The 17,140-nt window shown below is 39.0% G+C and overlaps 1 protein-coding gene across 8 annotated transcripts in view; it reads right to left on the reverse strand.

The window, feature by feature from the left end:
- Positions 1-17,140, reverse strand: part of gramd1ba (GRAM domain containing 1Ba) — a 607,589-nt gene that overhangs the window by 424,925 nt on the left and 165,524 nt on the right. For 3 of the 8 annotated variants that reach the window (XM_072593153.1, XM_072593152.1, XM_072593149.1), the window contains exon 2: positions 16,201-16,296. The exons of the other annotated variants lie outside the window; for them this stretch is intronic. The gene's annotated coding sequence lies outside the window, so the exon portion shown is untranslated. The remainder of the gene's footprint in view (positions 1-16,200; positions 16,297-17,140) is intronic. 8 annotated transcript variants of the gene reach the window in all.

A 17,140-nucleotide genomic window follows, 5' to 3' on the forward strand; every position in this document is an offset into this window, starting at 1 on the left:
TGCCCCACCTGCCTACTATTTGGGTCAATAATGGCAAGACCCAGCATTTGAAGAAAACTCTTCCTCTGTACATCAGCTTTGAAATGCAACATGTGGCCTTGTACAATATTTTAACTTCAAGAACAGACAGGATACACTCTTACTAGACAAAGGACTCATGAATTCAAACCAAATTATTTTACTTACTTAACACTAATAACAAATGGTAAAGTATTATGAAATGTAGTTTTCTATCTTATGTTCCAAGGAGGATATTATAAGATTTGATGAATTTACTCTCTGAACATAAACTTTAAATTATTGATCCACTTCTTACTTTGTAAAATCGTACTTAAAACTCATCTCTACTGCAGGTTTCCCCACAGTTGAATACTGTAATACAAGATCCAACTTGTGTCGATTGAAATCAAACACTGCCTGGGGGAACCATTCATGGTGTCCAACATAATCCACAAAATGAGATCTCTAGCCTGAACTGTACTAGTAAGAGTACTAAACTTACCCTCTTGCCTCCCCCAGAAATCCCAGACACAGCTATCAATTTAACTTACTCCCCCTGCCTAGTGCTTTTCTCATTGTTAAATTGCAATGGACACTCCAATACCCATCCTTAAATAAAGCAGTATTATTCAATATTTCTTATGATTATATTAGATCAAACAGCTAACTGCATAAGAGAATAATATAAAATAATTGATATTGCAATGGATTGACTATTGACTATGGACATTAGTAGAAAGTTATCGACAATGAACTTGCACCTGTCAACAATGGAGTCCTACATGATTTGGTATTAGGATTTTTACTCATCAATGTTTTCATTAATTACTCCTGTATAGAAGAGAACAATCTTAGGGTGGTCTCAGCTGCAAACAATATGTGCCAGTATTAGGTGTGGATAGGATGTTCAACTAATCTGAATGTACTGGGGCAAGTGACCTGCATTTAATAATGAATATTTACCTTTGAAAAAACCTGCGTTCTCCACATGAATTAGTCTACCTACGTCTTCACCTAACAGGATTAAAGATAGTAGTGAAAAAAAAATCTAGACAGAATAGTGATTTACTCTTTAAGGGCTTATGACCAATGCATCAACTTACTGTGTGGAGTTTGCACATTCTCCCCAAGTCTGCGTGTGTTTCCACCGGGTGCTCCAGCTTCCTCCCACAGTCCAAAAATGTGCGGGTTAGGTGAATTGGCCATTCAAAATTGCCCGTAGTGTGAGTTGAAGGGGTAAATGTAGGGGAATGGGTCTGGGTGGGTTGTGCTTCGGCCAGCCGGTGTGGACTTGTTGGGCCGAAGGGCCTGTTTCCACGCTGTATATGATCTAATCTAATCGAATCTTATATTGAAAGCAAACAGGGCTCTGCATTGTGTTCCGAAGTCTATTAATTACAAAACAAGGCAACTTGCCTTTTCTATTCTGAGATCTTATATATATTATCCAGACTGTTCACAATATGGAGGTTATCAAGGTTTTGGAAAGGATCAGGGAAGGATAACAAGATTACTTCTCAGTTTAATATCACTTAGGCAGCAACACCCAAAGAGGCTCGAAGAGGTGGCCTTTATATTTGGGAGAAGCACATATTGTGCACTGCAGTTTACAAAATAACAAACAAGCTAGATTGCTCACGTGTGAATTAATTATTTCAACTGGATGAATTATAGAAGACAAGGGAGGCATTCACATGTTATGTACAGTGATGCTATCTCTGAATTATGGATAAGGACAACTGCGTAACATATTTACAAAAGTAAATTACTGCAGATTCTTGAAATTTGAAACACAAACAAAATGCTTCAAATAATCAACAGGTCTGAGAGAATCTACAGAGAGAAACAGAATTAAGTTTCAAGTCACTTTCTGTTCTGATGAGGGATCAGTAAGCTGAAATGTGAATCCTATTTCGCTTGTCACTAACATCCTCAGAGTTTCTAGCATTCTCTATTTTATTTGTACATTTCTTTACAACTGCTGTTCACCAATTTCAACTAAGTCATTTAGTCGATGTTACACTTTCTAATGCAATATATTGCCAAAGAGTCCAATAATTTCACACAACATTATGCACTTCTGTCAACAATCTATTCCTAGGTCATATTCCTAGATATCAATCTCACAGATTTCACAACTGTTCTATTTGGCTTAAAAAGAAATTAAACCAGTGATTATTTTAACCTCATTAATCATGAAAAGATAAAAAATTCTTAACTGCAAAAATTTAGATCCAGGACAAGTGAAAGGAGTCTAATAAAAATGCTATTATCTTTACATATGAGAGAGTGACTGAAGAAAAACAAGCTATCACATAAACAACTGTTATCAGGAGCCCCTTCAAAAACCAGTCTTGGTCCCTCAAATTTACATATGTTGTGTTTCCAGCAAAAAAAATTCCAAAGACAGCTAGATTAGCTTATTGTTGTATCTACATGGATTCACTTTTCTCGCAAATTACATCAGTTCCTGACATGGATGCTGGAGTTATAATTAGGTCACATCATAAAGAGGTCAGTTGGAATTAGCTTATGGAAACACAGCATACAGAGGCAAACAGTGCACTATCATCTGCTGTTTTTAAAAGCTACAGCAATCAGCAAGTTGTGAATGGTTTCCACACAAATCTATTTGCAAGTCAGAACATAAGAGAAATAGTTTTATTAGTTTTGTCCATGTTATGTTTCAGACAATAATGCTTTCTGCACTTGAGACAGCACCCAAGTTTCTTCACAAAAATAATATCAGCTTCCACCCAGTAAGTCAGGTCATAATATCATTCTTGAAGCATCTGCTTAATTCTATCAATCTATTTTATTAGGTATTACACTAAAACATGGTTACTGTAAACTGAACACCTGTGCTGTTGTGCAACAACTTAAAGGGGCCATGCTCTTGAGATGACGACCACTTCAGCCCACAAACAAATGATATTCTGGTTGTATGTTTGCTCAATGATCTGGAAGGTTCGTTTTCAGACGTTTTGTCACCATACAAAACGTCTGTTTTGTGACGTTTTGTAACATCATCAGTGACTCTCTAGTGAAGCACTGGTGTTATAGCCCACTTTCTATTTTTGTTTAGGTTTCCTTGGGTTGGTGATGTCATTTCCTGTTCTTTTTCTCAGAGGGTGTATATATGGCATCCAAATCAAGGTGTTTGTTAATCGAGTTCCAGTTGAATTGCCATGCTTCTAGGAATTCTCATGAATGTCTCTGTTTGGCTTGTCTTAGGATGGAAGTGTTGTCCCAGCGCAAGTGGTGTCCTTCCTCATCTGTATATAGGGATACTAGTGATAGTGGGGTCATGTCTTTTTGTGGCTAGTTGATGTTCATGCATCCTGGTGGCTAGTTTTCTGCCTGTTTGTCCAATGTAGTGTTGGTTACACAATTGGGTTTGCAAAACGGAGTGAGTCAATGTTGAGAGGGAACCTTGCTATTAGAACACACAGCTCGGGCTTGCACATATGCTGTTCTTGTGTGTTCACAGTCACAAACCTTTGTCCTCTGGGACAATAAGTATCGGAGAGACTTTTATAAAAAGTATAAGACTTAACTCATGTCTCAAGTATATATTTGAAGTTAGTTATTTACTAAAGCATACTTGCATTTATATTCCTGTTCAAATTAACAAATGATGCATTGAATGGATGAGGAATAGAATTTTCCAACCTCATTTGAAATGCATGCCTTGAGATCTTTTTTGGATAACCAGGTTGATATGTTTACACAATATATGAGTTATAATGAGGTTTAGTTATTTTTAACACCAAATTTTTAATATAAATTAAAAAGGTAAGTATGAATGGTAGTATATGAACAATAATTCCAAGGTATTAGCAAAGAGGATAGTTAAAAGATGTGTTTATATTATGATCCTCCTCTTCTCAAGATGCCCCAAATTGATTCACAGCAAATGTTACGCTATTAAAGCACAGTCACAATACTGTTACTGCATCGACGTTCGGCACAATGTCCCACCATTTGCAATAAAATCAATTAATCACCTTGGTTATTTTTGACTGAGAAATAAACACGACTTGTGGAGTCATAATGCAGGAAACAAACTTCAGTCAAACTCATCCGCACAGACCAAACATCCCAACCTGATACAGCCCCATTTGCCAACAATTGCTCATATCCCCCTAAACCCTTCCTATTCATCTACTCATCCTGGTACCTTTTAAATGTTGTAATTGCACCAGCCTTCACCGCTCCCTCTGGCAGCACGTTCCATATATGCATCATCATCTGTGGACAGAAGTTACCGCTCAGGTCTTTTTTAAATCTTACTCCTCTTACCTTCAACCTATGTCCTCTCGTTTTGGACTCCCCTACCCTAATAAAAAGACCCTGGCTGTTCACCCAATTCATGCCCTTCATTTTTTTAAAAAATCACTTGTGGGAATATGAGCATCGCTGGCTAGCAGAATTTATCGCCCGTCCCTAGTTGCCCTTGAGAAGATGGTAGTGAGCTGTCTTCTTGAACATGTGCAGTCCACCTGCTGTGAGTTGACCCACAATGGCACTGGGGACTGAATATCAGGATTTTGACCCAGCGACAGTGAAGAAATTATGAGACAGTTCCCTGTCAGGAAAGTGAGTGGCTTGGAAGGGAACGAGAAAGTGGTGATGTTCTGATGTATCTGCTGCTCTTGCCCTTCTAGATGGAAATGGTCATGCTGTCTGAGGGTCTTTGGTGCATTTCTGCAGTGTATCTTGAAGATAGTACAGACTGCTGCAACTGAGCTCGGGTGGAGGAGAAAGTGGATGCTTGTGTATGTAGTGCCAGTCAAGCATGCTGCTTTGTCCTGGATGGTGGCAAGTTTAAGTGCTGTTGAAGCTGTTGGGGACTATTCCATCACACTCCTGACTTGTACCTTGTAGATGATAGACAGGCTTTGGGGAGTTACTTACCAGAGAATCAAAATTCCTGATGAAAAGCTTATGCTCGAAATGTCGACTCTCCTGCTCCTCAGATGCTGCCTGACTGGCTGTGCTTTTCCAATGCCACTACTTTTGACTCTATATCGCCAGCCCTCATTTTCTCCAAGTTACTCGCCATAGTATTCCCAGTCTCTGACCTGGTCTTGTAGCCATTATATTTATATGGCAAGTCCATTTGATAGTGGGGATTCACTGATGGTCATACCATTGAAGCAGTGGTTACATGATCTGTTGTTGGCATTTGTGTGACGTGAATGTTACTTGCCACTTGTCAGCGCAAGCCTCGATATTGGCCAGATCTTCTTACATTTGAACATGGACTGCTTCAGTATCTGAGGAGTCGCGAATGGTGCTGTACAATTAATCGGCAAACATCTCCACTTCTGAACTTACGATAGAAGGAAGATCATTGATGTGGCATTGATGAGATGGTTGGACCATGGACAATTCCCTTAGGAATTCATGCAGAGATGTCCTGGAGCTGAGGTGACTGACCTCCAAAAACCACGACTATGTTCCTATGTGCCAGGTATAACTCCACCCACTGAAGAGCTTGCCAGGATACTCATTAATTCCAGTTTTGTGAGGACTCCTTTATTCCACACTCAATCAAATGCAACCTTAATATTAAGCGCTGTCATTCTCAATTCACATCTTGAATTCAGCTCTTTCTCCAAGGCTGTAATGTGGTCAGGTCCGGAGTGGTTCTGACGGAACCGAAACTGAGCTTCACTGAGCATGTTACTGCAGCTTGACAGCACTGTTGATGCCATTTTCCATCATTTTCCTGATGATCATGAGTAAACTGATGTAACTGGCTGGGTTGAATTTTCCTGCTTTTTATGTACAAGATATACCTGGGCAATTTTCCACATTGTTGGATAGATGCCAGCATTGTAACTGTACTGGAAGAGATTAGCTAGGAAAGCGGCAAGTTCTGGAGCACAAGAACATTGTCAGAGTGTTGTGATGGGCCACAGCCTTTGCAGTATCCAATTTCTCCAATCATTTCTTGATATCATGTGGAGTGAACTGAAGTGGCTGAAGACTGATATCTGTAATGATGAGGACCACTGGAGGAGGTCAAGATGGATCATCTACTCAGCACTTCTGGCTGAAGACTGCTGCAAAAGCTCCAGCCTTATCTTTTGTACTGATGTAACTCTTCCATCATTGAGGATGGGGATATTTTTAATTGTCCACCACCACTCACAAATGGATGTCACAGGACTGTAGAACTTAGGTCTGATCCATTAGTTTTGGGATCGCTTAGCTCTGTCTATTGCGTGCTCTTGTGCAGTTTGGCATGCAAGTAGTCCTGTTTGGAAGCTTCACCAGGTTGACACCTCTTTCAGGTATGCCTGGTGCTGCTCCTGACATTCCCTCCCACACTCTCCATTGACCCAAGGTAGATCCCTGGTCTTGATGGGGTTGGTGGAGTGGAGAAATGCCAGGTCGTGAGGTTACAGATTGTAGAGTACAAATTTGCTGCTGTTGATGGCCCACAGCAACTCATAGCTACCTAGCCTTGATTTGTTAGATCTGTTCAAACTCTGTCCCATTTTGCATGATGACAATGTACACAACACGATGGAGATTATTCTCAATGTGAAGGCAGAACTTCATCTCCACAAGGATGTTGTGGTGGTCACTCACACTGATACAGTCATGGACAGATGCATCTGCAGCTGGCGGATTGGTAAGGATTAGGTCAGGTATGTTTTACCCTCTTGTTAGTTCCCTCATCAGCTATCACAGACTCAGTCTAGCAGCTATGTCCTTTTGGACCCAACCAGCTTGATCAGTAGTACTGCTGCTGAGCAACTCTGAGTGGAAGACAGTGAAATACACCAGAGTACATTCGAGGGACAATTGTATGTGGTAATTAGCAGGAAATTTCTTTGCACAATTTAAGCTGAAGACACGAGACTTCAGGAGATGTGGAGTCAATATTGAGGACTCTCAGGGCAACTCCCTCCCAACCGTATACCACTGTGCTGCCACTTTTGCTGGGTCAGTCCTGCCTGGTGGGACAGACATATTAAGGAATAGTGTTGGTGGTATTTGGGACATAGTCATGGAACCATGCATTACAGACAATGTCAGGCTGTTGCTTAACTAGTCTGTACTAGCCTGTTTAGCATAAGGCTCCAGATATTAGCAAGGGTGACCAGGTTATTTCTGCCATTGTCTTTTCTGATGCTTAGTCGATACCAAGTGATCTGTCCAGTTTCATTTCTTTGAGACTTTGTAGCAATTGGTACAACTGAATGGCTTGGTAGGCCATTTCAGATGGCAATTGAGAGTCAACCACTTTGCTGTGGGCTTGGAGTCACATGCAGGCCAGACCACATGAGGATGGCAGATTTCCTTCCCTGAAGGACATTGGAGAACCAGATGGGTTCTTCCAATAATCAACAATGGTTTTGTGGTCATCAGCAGATTCTTAGTTCTGGATTTATTTTATTATTGAATTCAAACTCAGTATTCCAGATTCAAACCTTTGTCCCCAGAACATTAGCTTAATTTCTGGACTAATTGTCTAGCAAAAATACCACTAGGCCATCACCTCCTTATGACTGTATAAACCTCTGTAAGGTCACCTCTCTGATGCTGCAGGGAAGAAAGCCCCCAGCTTATCACCGTCTCCCTATAGCTCAAATCCTCTTGTCCCAGCAACATAGTTGTAAATATCTTCTGCATCGTCTCAGGTTTAACAACATCCTTCCTATAGAAGGGCAATCAGAATTGTATGCAGTATTTCAAACGTAGCCTTATCAAGGTCCTGTACAGCTGCAGCATGATATCCCAACTCCTATACTCAATGTCATGACCAACAAAGGTAAGCATGTCAAAAACCTTCTTCACCACCTCATCTACCTTTGACTGACTTTTATGCACCTGCACTCAGAGGTCTCTTTGTCCAGCAACAATCCCCAGGGCTTGACCACTAATTTATAAGTCCTACCTTTGTTTGCCTTCCTAACTTCATCAACTCAAATTCATCTAAATTAAACTCTATCTGCCATTACTTGGCCCTTTGCCCCATTTTATCAATGTCCTATTAAACATCTTCACTGTTTACTATACCACTACTTTGATGTCATTTGTAAACCTACTAACCATACCTCCTATAGTCACATCAAAATCTTTTATATATATGATGAGCAGCAGTGGACACATCACTAATCCTTGTGGCACACGACTGGTCAAAGCCTCCAGTCCAAAAAACAATCATTCATCACTACCCTCTGTCCACCTTCAAGCCAATTTTCTATGCAATTGGCTAGATCCTATTCGATCTAACCTTATTAACCAGCCTACCATGCAGAACCTTGCTGAACGCTTTGCTGAAGTCCATATGAACAACATCTACCGCTCTGCATTCATCAATCTTCTCTGTCACCTCTTGAAATAACACAATGACGTTAGTCAGCAAGAAAACTCACTATTCTTCTTGGGAGACATAGATGGGATCATCGACATGAACCCAGACACACTGGCCCTCAGTTTATTTTCTCATCTGAAAGATGACAACCCTGACAATTCAATAATCCATTAAAACATGAGCTTAAATCTGAGTGCTCAGGTTTGGGGCACAAACCCATAACCTTCTATGGTAGCATTGTGTCAAGTACTATGTGCAGAAGTTTAAATGAAAGTAGGTTAAGAAAGATTCTGGAGAGAAACAATAACTGAGAGAGTTTGACCATGGATGAAAATCAAATATTGCATATACAAACGAAGAAGTCCTTAGTTTATGAAAGTGTTTTACGGTATTATTATATTAACTTACATCACCACTGGAACGTCTCTTTTTCATTTTCAATGGAACCTCCCCAACACACTAACATTTACACAGAGTAAAGGTTGCATTTTCTCCCACTGAATTGTAAACTGCCACAACAAAAGATTGTAACTACATCTTTATTTCAGCTTACTATATGAAAGTGACCATAAAGGTTCACTGGACACCCCTGGATTCAGTTTAATTAAAACACAGTACCAGTTGAAATTTTCCTTTACCAATATCCAGCACTGTTTTATTTTCTAAAATACAAAAGAAAAATCAGGAAATGGATCCATGTTGCAAGTCATGTCAAAATTCCCACCTTTTTAATAATAAGGTACAGAAATGCCAAGATAAATAGCAACTAAATTTATGACCGTCTTAGTTAGTCTTTATCGTCTCATCTAAAATAACTAGCTTGTCTATGAGGTAAAATTTCTCTACCTTAGAATCAAAATTTACAGTGTTCAATATCAAGCTTTAAGACAAAAAACAAGTTGAGACGTTTTTCAGCATCTATTCCACAAAAGGAATCAGCAGCTTTATACCCTAATGCCACTCACTTCAATAGAAGATTTAGAAAAATTAAGGGCGGAGTAAAACAAGCTGCTAATTTGCTGTAACGACTAAGAAGTTCTGAAATCTCATAGTACCTCTGTTTGCAAACTGTGGCTAAACTGTAGTTTTAACTCCCCCCTCTATGCACAATTATGAAATATTTTGGTGCTTTTTTATTTTTCTATATTTTTGGTTGTAGTCTGAAATGGGGGAAAAAAAACTGTTTTAAAAACCAAGTGTTGCTGAAGGATAACTGCCTATTTTGAAAGTAAACTGACACTCAATTGTATCCACTGTTTACACACCTGTTGATTCAAGTCGCAGTAAGAGTAGGTGCAGACAAGCAGATCCAAGGATGTTACAAATAGAAATTCAGCCATCGACAAGTATCTCAAATGGTTTATTGACCAGTGACCAATCATTGAGGACAACAGCTTGCAAACAGCTAAGCTAAAATTTTAAGGAATGCTAAGAATGTATAAGAGTGCATGAGAAGGGGGGGGGGGGGGGGGGGCGAGGGCTAGATGCAAATCTTCTGTTTTGTTGGTAATGTATCACGTTTTTGTAAAGAAGCACATTTTAAGTTTGCTTTTAGGGTGTAAGCATGTAAAAACCCAAACTTTTCATTCTTCTGGATTTTGATTGTGGACTGAATTGGAAAAGAACCAAAGATCACTGAAGGATTACTGCACGTTTTAAAAGTAACCTGACACTCATTGTTTATACAGTTGTTGTTCCAAGTAGCAGTACAAGAAAGTGGAGATGAGTTGGACCCAAGGTGCATATGAATGGAGATGCAGCTGGCGATAAATGATTGATTGATGGCAATAAGTGGTTAGTAGTCCACAGACCAGGTCTTCTGCTCGCCAACAACTATATGATTGGTTCCCTCGTAGCTGAAAGCTTGGGACTGTGAACAAGGAAGAGAGAAGCCATCTCTCTTCACCAGCTCAGCTGCTTTCTCTGTTCATGCAGTCAAAGTCACTTTAACCATGAAGAAAATCAATTTAATTTTCCTTCAATAGTTGCTGCAATTCGTAAATTTAATAAGTCAGAGATCTTGTATAAGTTTGAATTAGCCACCTTGTACCTCCTGCAAACCAGTAAAAATGTCCAGAGAAGGTAGACCAAGAATAATATTCTGATCAGAAGAATTATCTACACCATCCTGTCTGTGAACAGAAACATGTGAAGTACCTTCTCAGTTTTTGCCTTCCCCACCACAAAACACATATACTTTTCTACATGCACATTTGTTCAGGAGAATTTATAAGCAGAATAGAGTTTCAACTCGTAGAGTTAAATGCTGATGGTTTATATTTTTTGACCTGTGGCTAGAATCTATTTACTTCTAATAAATAGTCATTTCTGTTAAGTACAGGAACCTTGGTCTATGCTGTCAACTTGGATCTAAAATCCTTTGTGGGCGGCACGGTGGCACAGTGGTTAGCACTGCTGCCTCACAGCGCCTGAGACCTGGGTTCAATTCCCACCTCAGGCGACTGACTGTGTGGAGTTTGCACGTCCCCCCGTGTCTGCGTGGGTTTCCTCCGGGTGCTCCGGTTTCCTCCCACAGTCCAAAGATGTGCAGGCCAGGTGAATTGGCCATGCTAAATTGCCCATAGTGTTAGGTAAGGGGTAAATGTAGATGTAGGGGTATGGGTGGGTTACGCTTCGGCGGGGCGGTGTGGACTTGTTGGGCTAATCTAATCTAATCTAAAAGACAGATAAATTGGAGAATTCTACATATTTTTAAAAACTTCTGTGATGACTCCAGGAACAGCAGGGATTGATTTCCAGTGTGTCACACCAGTGTGGCATAACAATATTGTGAAAGGGAGTCAGAATCCATTGAAAAGACATGATAGTCTAACTTTTCAAGTGCTACTGAAAAAAAATCAACCTGAAGCATTTACTTTGTTTCACTTCAGAGATGCTGCCTGATTTGTTCAGTATTTCCGACAGTTTTTGTATTTTGATTACAGTCCCACTTTGGATTCCTTTGAAATTAATTGAACCATGCCATAAAACTTATACACCATTGACTCTGAATCCTAAACTCCTTGGGCTCAAAATTCGAATTCATAATATTAAAGGGTGATATGAGTCATCACAAATCAACATATGAAAAACCACTAAGCCGGGCAATATTTGATAGAATGTAAGAATTACCTCAATCAAAACTGTATGATCCAAGAGAGATACTTCCACAGATACAATGATCATCAAATATTTAGCATCTGTTTTTATATATTGTCTCAGGAACACTGATGCTTATCACACCCCCAAGGGATTTAGATATCTTGCATTTAGGTTGGTGCTCATACCAATCAATATTTAATCAAATAATAGCGATGCTTCGGTTGTAACAATAGCACCCCCTTGTGATCTGAATTAGATATCTTTTCCATATGCCTTCCCTTTTTCAAACCATATTCTGTCACCACAGTCGGCTTCGCTGGCTGAGCTAAACAATTGGCTCCCCTCAAGTATTCCAACAAAAGAAACAGTTTGGTGACTAACTTTCTGATCACCCTTCCTCTTTGTCCAAATTTCATACAGTTCATATTTTTGTCTTAAAACCCAATGTGAAGTTGCAGAGTATGTATTTCTGTGTCAAAGACATTATATAAATAAGTTTTAAAATATTAACAGGAACAGTAAAAATATTTATGTTATAAATGAGCAATATTTAAACAAAGACACCATCTGAAAATGGCTGTTTCAAAGATATGGAATCACTTAGCTGCTATTAGTGAAAGAAAATTTATTCGCATGGAATTATAATAATCAAAGCTGAAAGAGACAGTTAAAACAGAAGGAATTCAAAGTTATAAGACCAACAAAGAGATCCTATATTTAATATTAGTGGAACAGAAGGTAAAAGGAATTTGTGAGCATCTGTATTTCTATCTAAGGATTGAGCAGGGAAATTTGATGGAAGAAGATAATGTTGATCTAAGATCACAAGAAATAGCTAGTGCAGTTTGGTGCACATGACAGAAAATGACAACACGCATTTAATATTTCTCTCGGGAAACTGACTTTTTATTGATAGTGTCAAGGCTCTCCACTGTATTACTTAATCAGAGTGGGCAGTGATGAAAAATAAGCAAGAAAAGATTATAAGGGTCTTTTTTTGCCAGTTTCTCAATTCTTATCCAAGTCAGATTCAAGCAGTAGCCTTGTAAAGATTTGAAATTATTCAGTATTTTTACATCAAAAACTTCACCCACCATAACAAATGATCCAATCAGAAGTTGAATTCACATTGGCCATGAATTAAATTCCAAAATTAGAAAGAGATTAGGATTGAAATTTAAAGAGGCTGACAAGGAACAATGAATGCAAACCACTCAGTATTTCAAACCTATATTTCCCATAAATTGTGTACTATTTTTGTTGCACTAAATCCATTTATCCACATCCTGAAGAGAGATTTTGTGAAACGTTTCTGCTGTTTTAAAGGTAATTATGCAAAATGACAGTGAATAAAGTTCAAAATGACATGCTGAAGAATTCTAAAAATGAATACAACTGTACTTCAATATGCCAATGAGGAAAATGTTTTAAATTAGTTTATTTTCTATCACACAAAAAAAAACTGCACTGCACATCCATTTTGTCCAAGTGTCAACTGTGAGTAGAAGGTACCTTCCATGAGAATAGACTTAATTTCAGTAAGGTTTCCCCACTTGACTGATTTGCATCAGTTTATTAAAGACTTAAATATAACATGGCATTTATGGGAATCAATACCTCTTACAGATATTTTATAAATAACTTCCATATCAGTTTCAGTAGAGGAGCTACGAATAGTTCCCATAATTTTTTTGGGGTGTAGCAATTCAATCATTGCCCTTCCTTTTATGTATGCCAGTATCAGTGATGCTGGGCACGTGGACATGATGTTCAAGATTTTGAAGCAACAGTCAGGAGAATATCAGAGAGTGTGATATGTGCACCTGGATCAATCTTTAAGACATGAAACTTGGCTCTGTCACCTTCACCAGTATATCAAAATTATTTCTGAGACTTATCTGTTAAGATGCCGATAGAGCAGATAATTCAAGCCAGACACAGCTGTTAGTGTAACAGAATATCTTGCTGAACACACAGTTGATTCACACAACTTCCCCATCACTTAGTTGGGAATGTTTTCTGATCACTGGGTACAAGAACAAAGAACTGGGGGGACTACTATGGAGCTACGCAACTTCACATAACTGTCATGCTCCTTAACACCTGTGTAATGCCAAACCATTTCATGTCACTTTATTTGTTAAATGCAGTTTTAAAATTTCACACCATTACAAGGGCGGCATAATGGCACAGTGATTAGCACTGCTGCCTCACAGCGCCAGAGACCCTGGTTCAATTCCTGCCTCAGGCGACTGACTGTGTGGAGTTTGCACATTCTCCCCGTGTCTGCGTGGGTTTCCTCTGGGAGCTCCGGTCTCATCCCACAGTCACAAAGATGTGCAGGCCAGGTGAATTGGCCATAGTGTTAAGTAAGGGGTAAATGTAGGGATATGGGTTGCGCTTCGGCGGGTCGGTGTGGACTTATTGGGCTGAAGGGCCTGTTTCCACACTGTAATCACAACTATCTGATATGCAAGTAACTATACCTGGGACAAAGTGGAGATCATCTTGCATCTGCCAATATGAATTCAGTATCTTCCTTGTTAGATTAACTTTCTTCATTTATCTACAATTGAATCTGAAAGGGCAAGTGTCTCAAGGCACAAATTTTAGTTTCTGAACATAGCCGGAGTAAGCACATATGCTTTGTACAATTGCTGATTAACAAAACAGTAGCTCAGATCCAGAAATACTACCACTGATCCTATGTAATTCTGATTGGAGTTATTTGTACTGTAATTATATCAGAAAATCAAAGATGAATATCTTTGAAAAGCATAAGACTGCTTTGCTGCTCAAGACTTCTGCCTCTTTAAATTCACTGTGTTTCTTCAGAGGCCCATCAAGAACTTTAAATCCCTCACTCACAATCTGGAAGATCACTTCATAAGTGTGTTTCTGCACTGAGAACAGTTTACTTTCTCAGAACTCTTACTTGTTACATTAAGATTGGAAAAGGTTTTCTAAATGCTAAGCAAATGTAAGCTTTCCGAGTCTCCATTCACTCCACTGTTAGAAATACAGTCTACTTTTAACGGTTTATTTCATAATAGGAAAGGAAACCACTGCCTTGATGTGAAGTAATCAGCTCAACAGATAGAATAGCAAATGCAGAGACTCCAAAAAAGTACACCATGAAAAGACCTGGGCATTTTTGTGCATTAAAAACAAAAGTAAGCATGCAGGTTCAGCAAGTAATTAATAAGGCAAATGGAACTTTGGCCTTTATTGCTAGGGGTTTGGAGTTTAAAAATAGGAAGTCTTGCTACAATTTCATGAGTACTCTATATAGTTTGATCACTGTATTAAGAGAGGAGGTAATGGCATTGGAGGCAGTTCAAAAGAAATTCATCAGGCTGGTTCCTGGGTTGAAGAAGTGGACTTATCAGGAACACTAAACACCTTTATACATTAGAGTTTAGAAGAATGAGTGGAGATCTTAAATGGGATCAACTTTTTGTTCAACTATGTAACTGATCAATACCTGAGGCAGGACAGTGGCTCAGTGGTTACCACTGCTGCCTCACAGCGCCAGGAACCCAGGTTCAATTCCAGCCACGGGTGACTGTCTGTGTCTGGGTAGATTTCCTCTGGGTGCTCCAGTTTCCTCCCACAGCCCAAAGGTGAGCAGGCTCGGTGAACTGGCCATGCTAAATTGCCATAGTGTTCACGGATGTGTAGGTTAGGTGCATTAGTCAGGTGTTTTAATGTGGAGTAATAGGGTAGGGCTTGATTGGGATACTCTTCGGAGGGTCAGTGTGGACTAGTTCAGGCCCTTCAGCCTGATTGCACACTGTAGGGATTCTAAATTAAATTCAATAATTTCTCTGTGAACTTTTCATATCCCTCTAGCAAATTGCCTTTCTGCCTAGTTTGCAAATTTAGCATGTTCAAATTTGGCTACTATACATTCACTTCCTTCCTCCAACCCATTAATATATTATAAACAGTTGCAGTCTCAGGGCAGATTTCTGTGAAACCCCAAAGGTCACAGGTCGCCAACCCAAAAAAGAGCATTTCACATCTCCACCTAAACCATTTTACATCCTGGTTTCCTGAATGTAGGTCTTTCCCTCTACTGCACCTTTTACTAGCTTCCTGTACTAACTACATGTTGTGTATACTTCAATAATCAGGTATAAATCCATATCATGCTGCATTTATTTCTGCATAATGAAGACCAGATGTATTTATTTGTTTCTGCATGTACACTCAACATCCTTTGAGTTTCTTTTTAATACCACGTGCATTCAAATGGAGATTAATTAACTTTATCCTCTTATTATAATGGTAACTGTAGCCTTATTTATTGATTTACTCAACTCTATGAACCTGATCCCTTCCTGTCATAGTCTGTTTTTCATTAATTGGATTAATACATTTCTCTTTTCCCTTGTGATTTGCTTGTGCAATCTACCTCATCTTTCCAAAGTTGAACAGTTGCCCCCAATATTTTGCTTCCCCGGCTACTAAGTACACTTAATCTTCATTATCTATAAGGGGTTGGAGAACAGATTTCCCACGGACAATATAAGAGAGTAGACTGTACTACAATGGGAATTCACTATCTATCCCAATGGACTCAGAAGTACTGCACAATCCATCAAGATCTGTCAATGAAGAAAATAAAATCCTGTCTGAGCTGACCGTGCCAGTTCTTTGATCCATGTACAACAAAGGATCAAGTATAACTTGTTCACTAAGTAATGTTTATTCCATACTGATTTTAGTGACAGTAAAACTCTTAAAATGTGAAATCTTACCGTGTGTTTCTTTGCATCGATCACTGGGAAATTAAATTTTCTTTTTAAAAGTTAGCTGTCTCTATGGGAATCATAAAAACTTCTTTGTTTCTTTTCCTGTTTCCACAAAAAGGAGTAATGACAGCAAGTTACTCTAGAATTCAAATACTTAACATTTCGACAACATGTTTTTCAGTGTTTCGATTATATTCATTTAGTTAAATTAATTGTAAATGACGATTATCTTGTCACATTAGAAGATCACAATGTCTGATCTTAAAATACCCATGTTTCATCCCAAGGATAGGGAGAGATTCTACAGTCTCAACAATGAAAGGCTTCAGATCTCCGAAATGCAATTGGTTCTAGATTTCTGAGTAAGTGAAACACAAAAGGCCAAATTGCACGATAAACAAGTAATGAGGAAACTCAATACAGTCATATTTTAAAGCAGACAAATACAGGGCACTGGAGAGATCACATCTGGAAGTCTGGGAACAGAACTGGTCTTCTCATCTAATGAAGGATATGAATAAATTAGAAGCAGTTCAGAGAACGTTTACTAGATTAATACCAGGAACAGACAGGCTGTTTTAGTTAGGTTTGCACATGCAAGCATAAGAGGAAACTGGATTGAAACATAAAACATTTGTTGAGGTCTTGATATGGTTAATTTGGAAAGAAAGTTTCCTATTGTTGGAGTATCTCAAGCCAGGGGTAACTGTTCAAAAATAAGGGGTCTCCCATTTAAAACAGAGGTGAGGCGGAATGCATTCCGAGTGCCACTGATCTTTGCCATTCAAGTTCAGCAATAGAATTTGAGTTCAGGAATAATAATGTCCAGCTTCAACTGATGAGACTGCATTTGGAGTATTGTGTACAGTTTTGGTCTCTTCATCCAAAGAAGGCCAGAAAGACAGTGCAATAGGGGTTCACCTCATCAATCTCTGTGATGGTAGGA

This window comes from Chiloscyllium punctatum, chromosome 23 (genome assembly GCF_047496795.1).
Source record: "Chiloscyllium punctatum isolate Juve2018m chromosome 23, sChiPun1.3, whole genome shotgun sequence".
Lineage (NCBI taxonomy): Eukaryota > Metazoa > Chordata > Chondrichthyes > Orectolobiformes > Hemiscylliidae > Chiloscyllium > Chiloscyllium punctatum.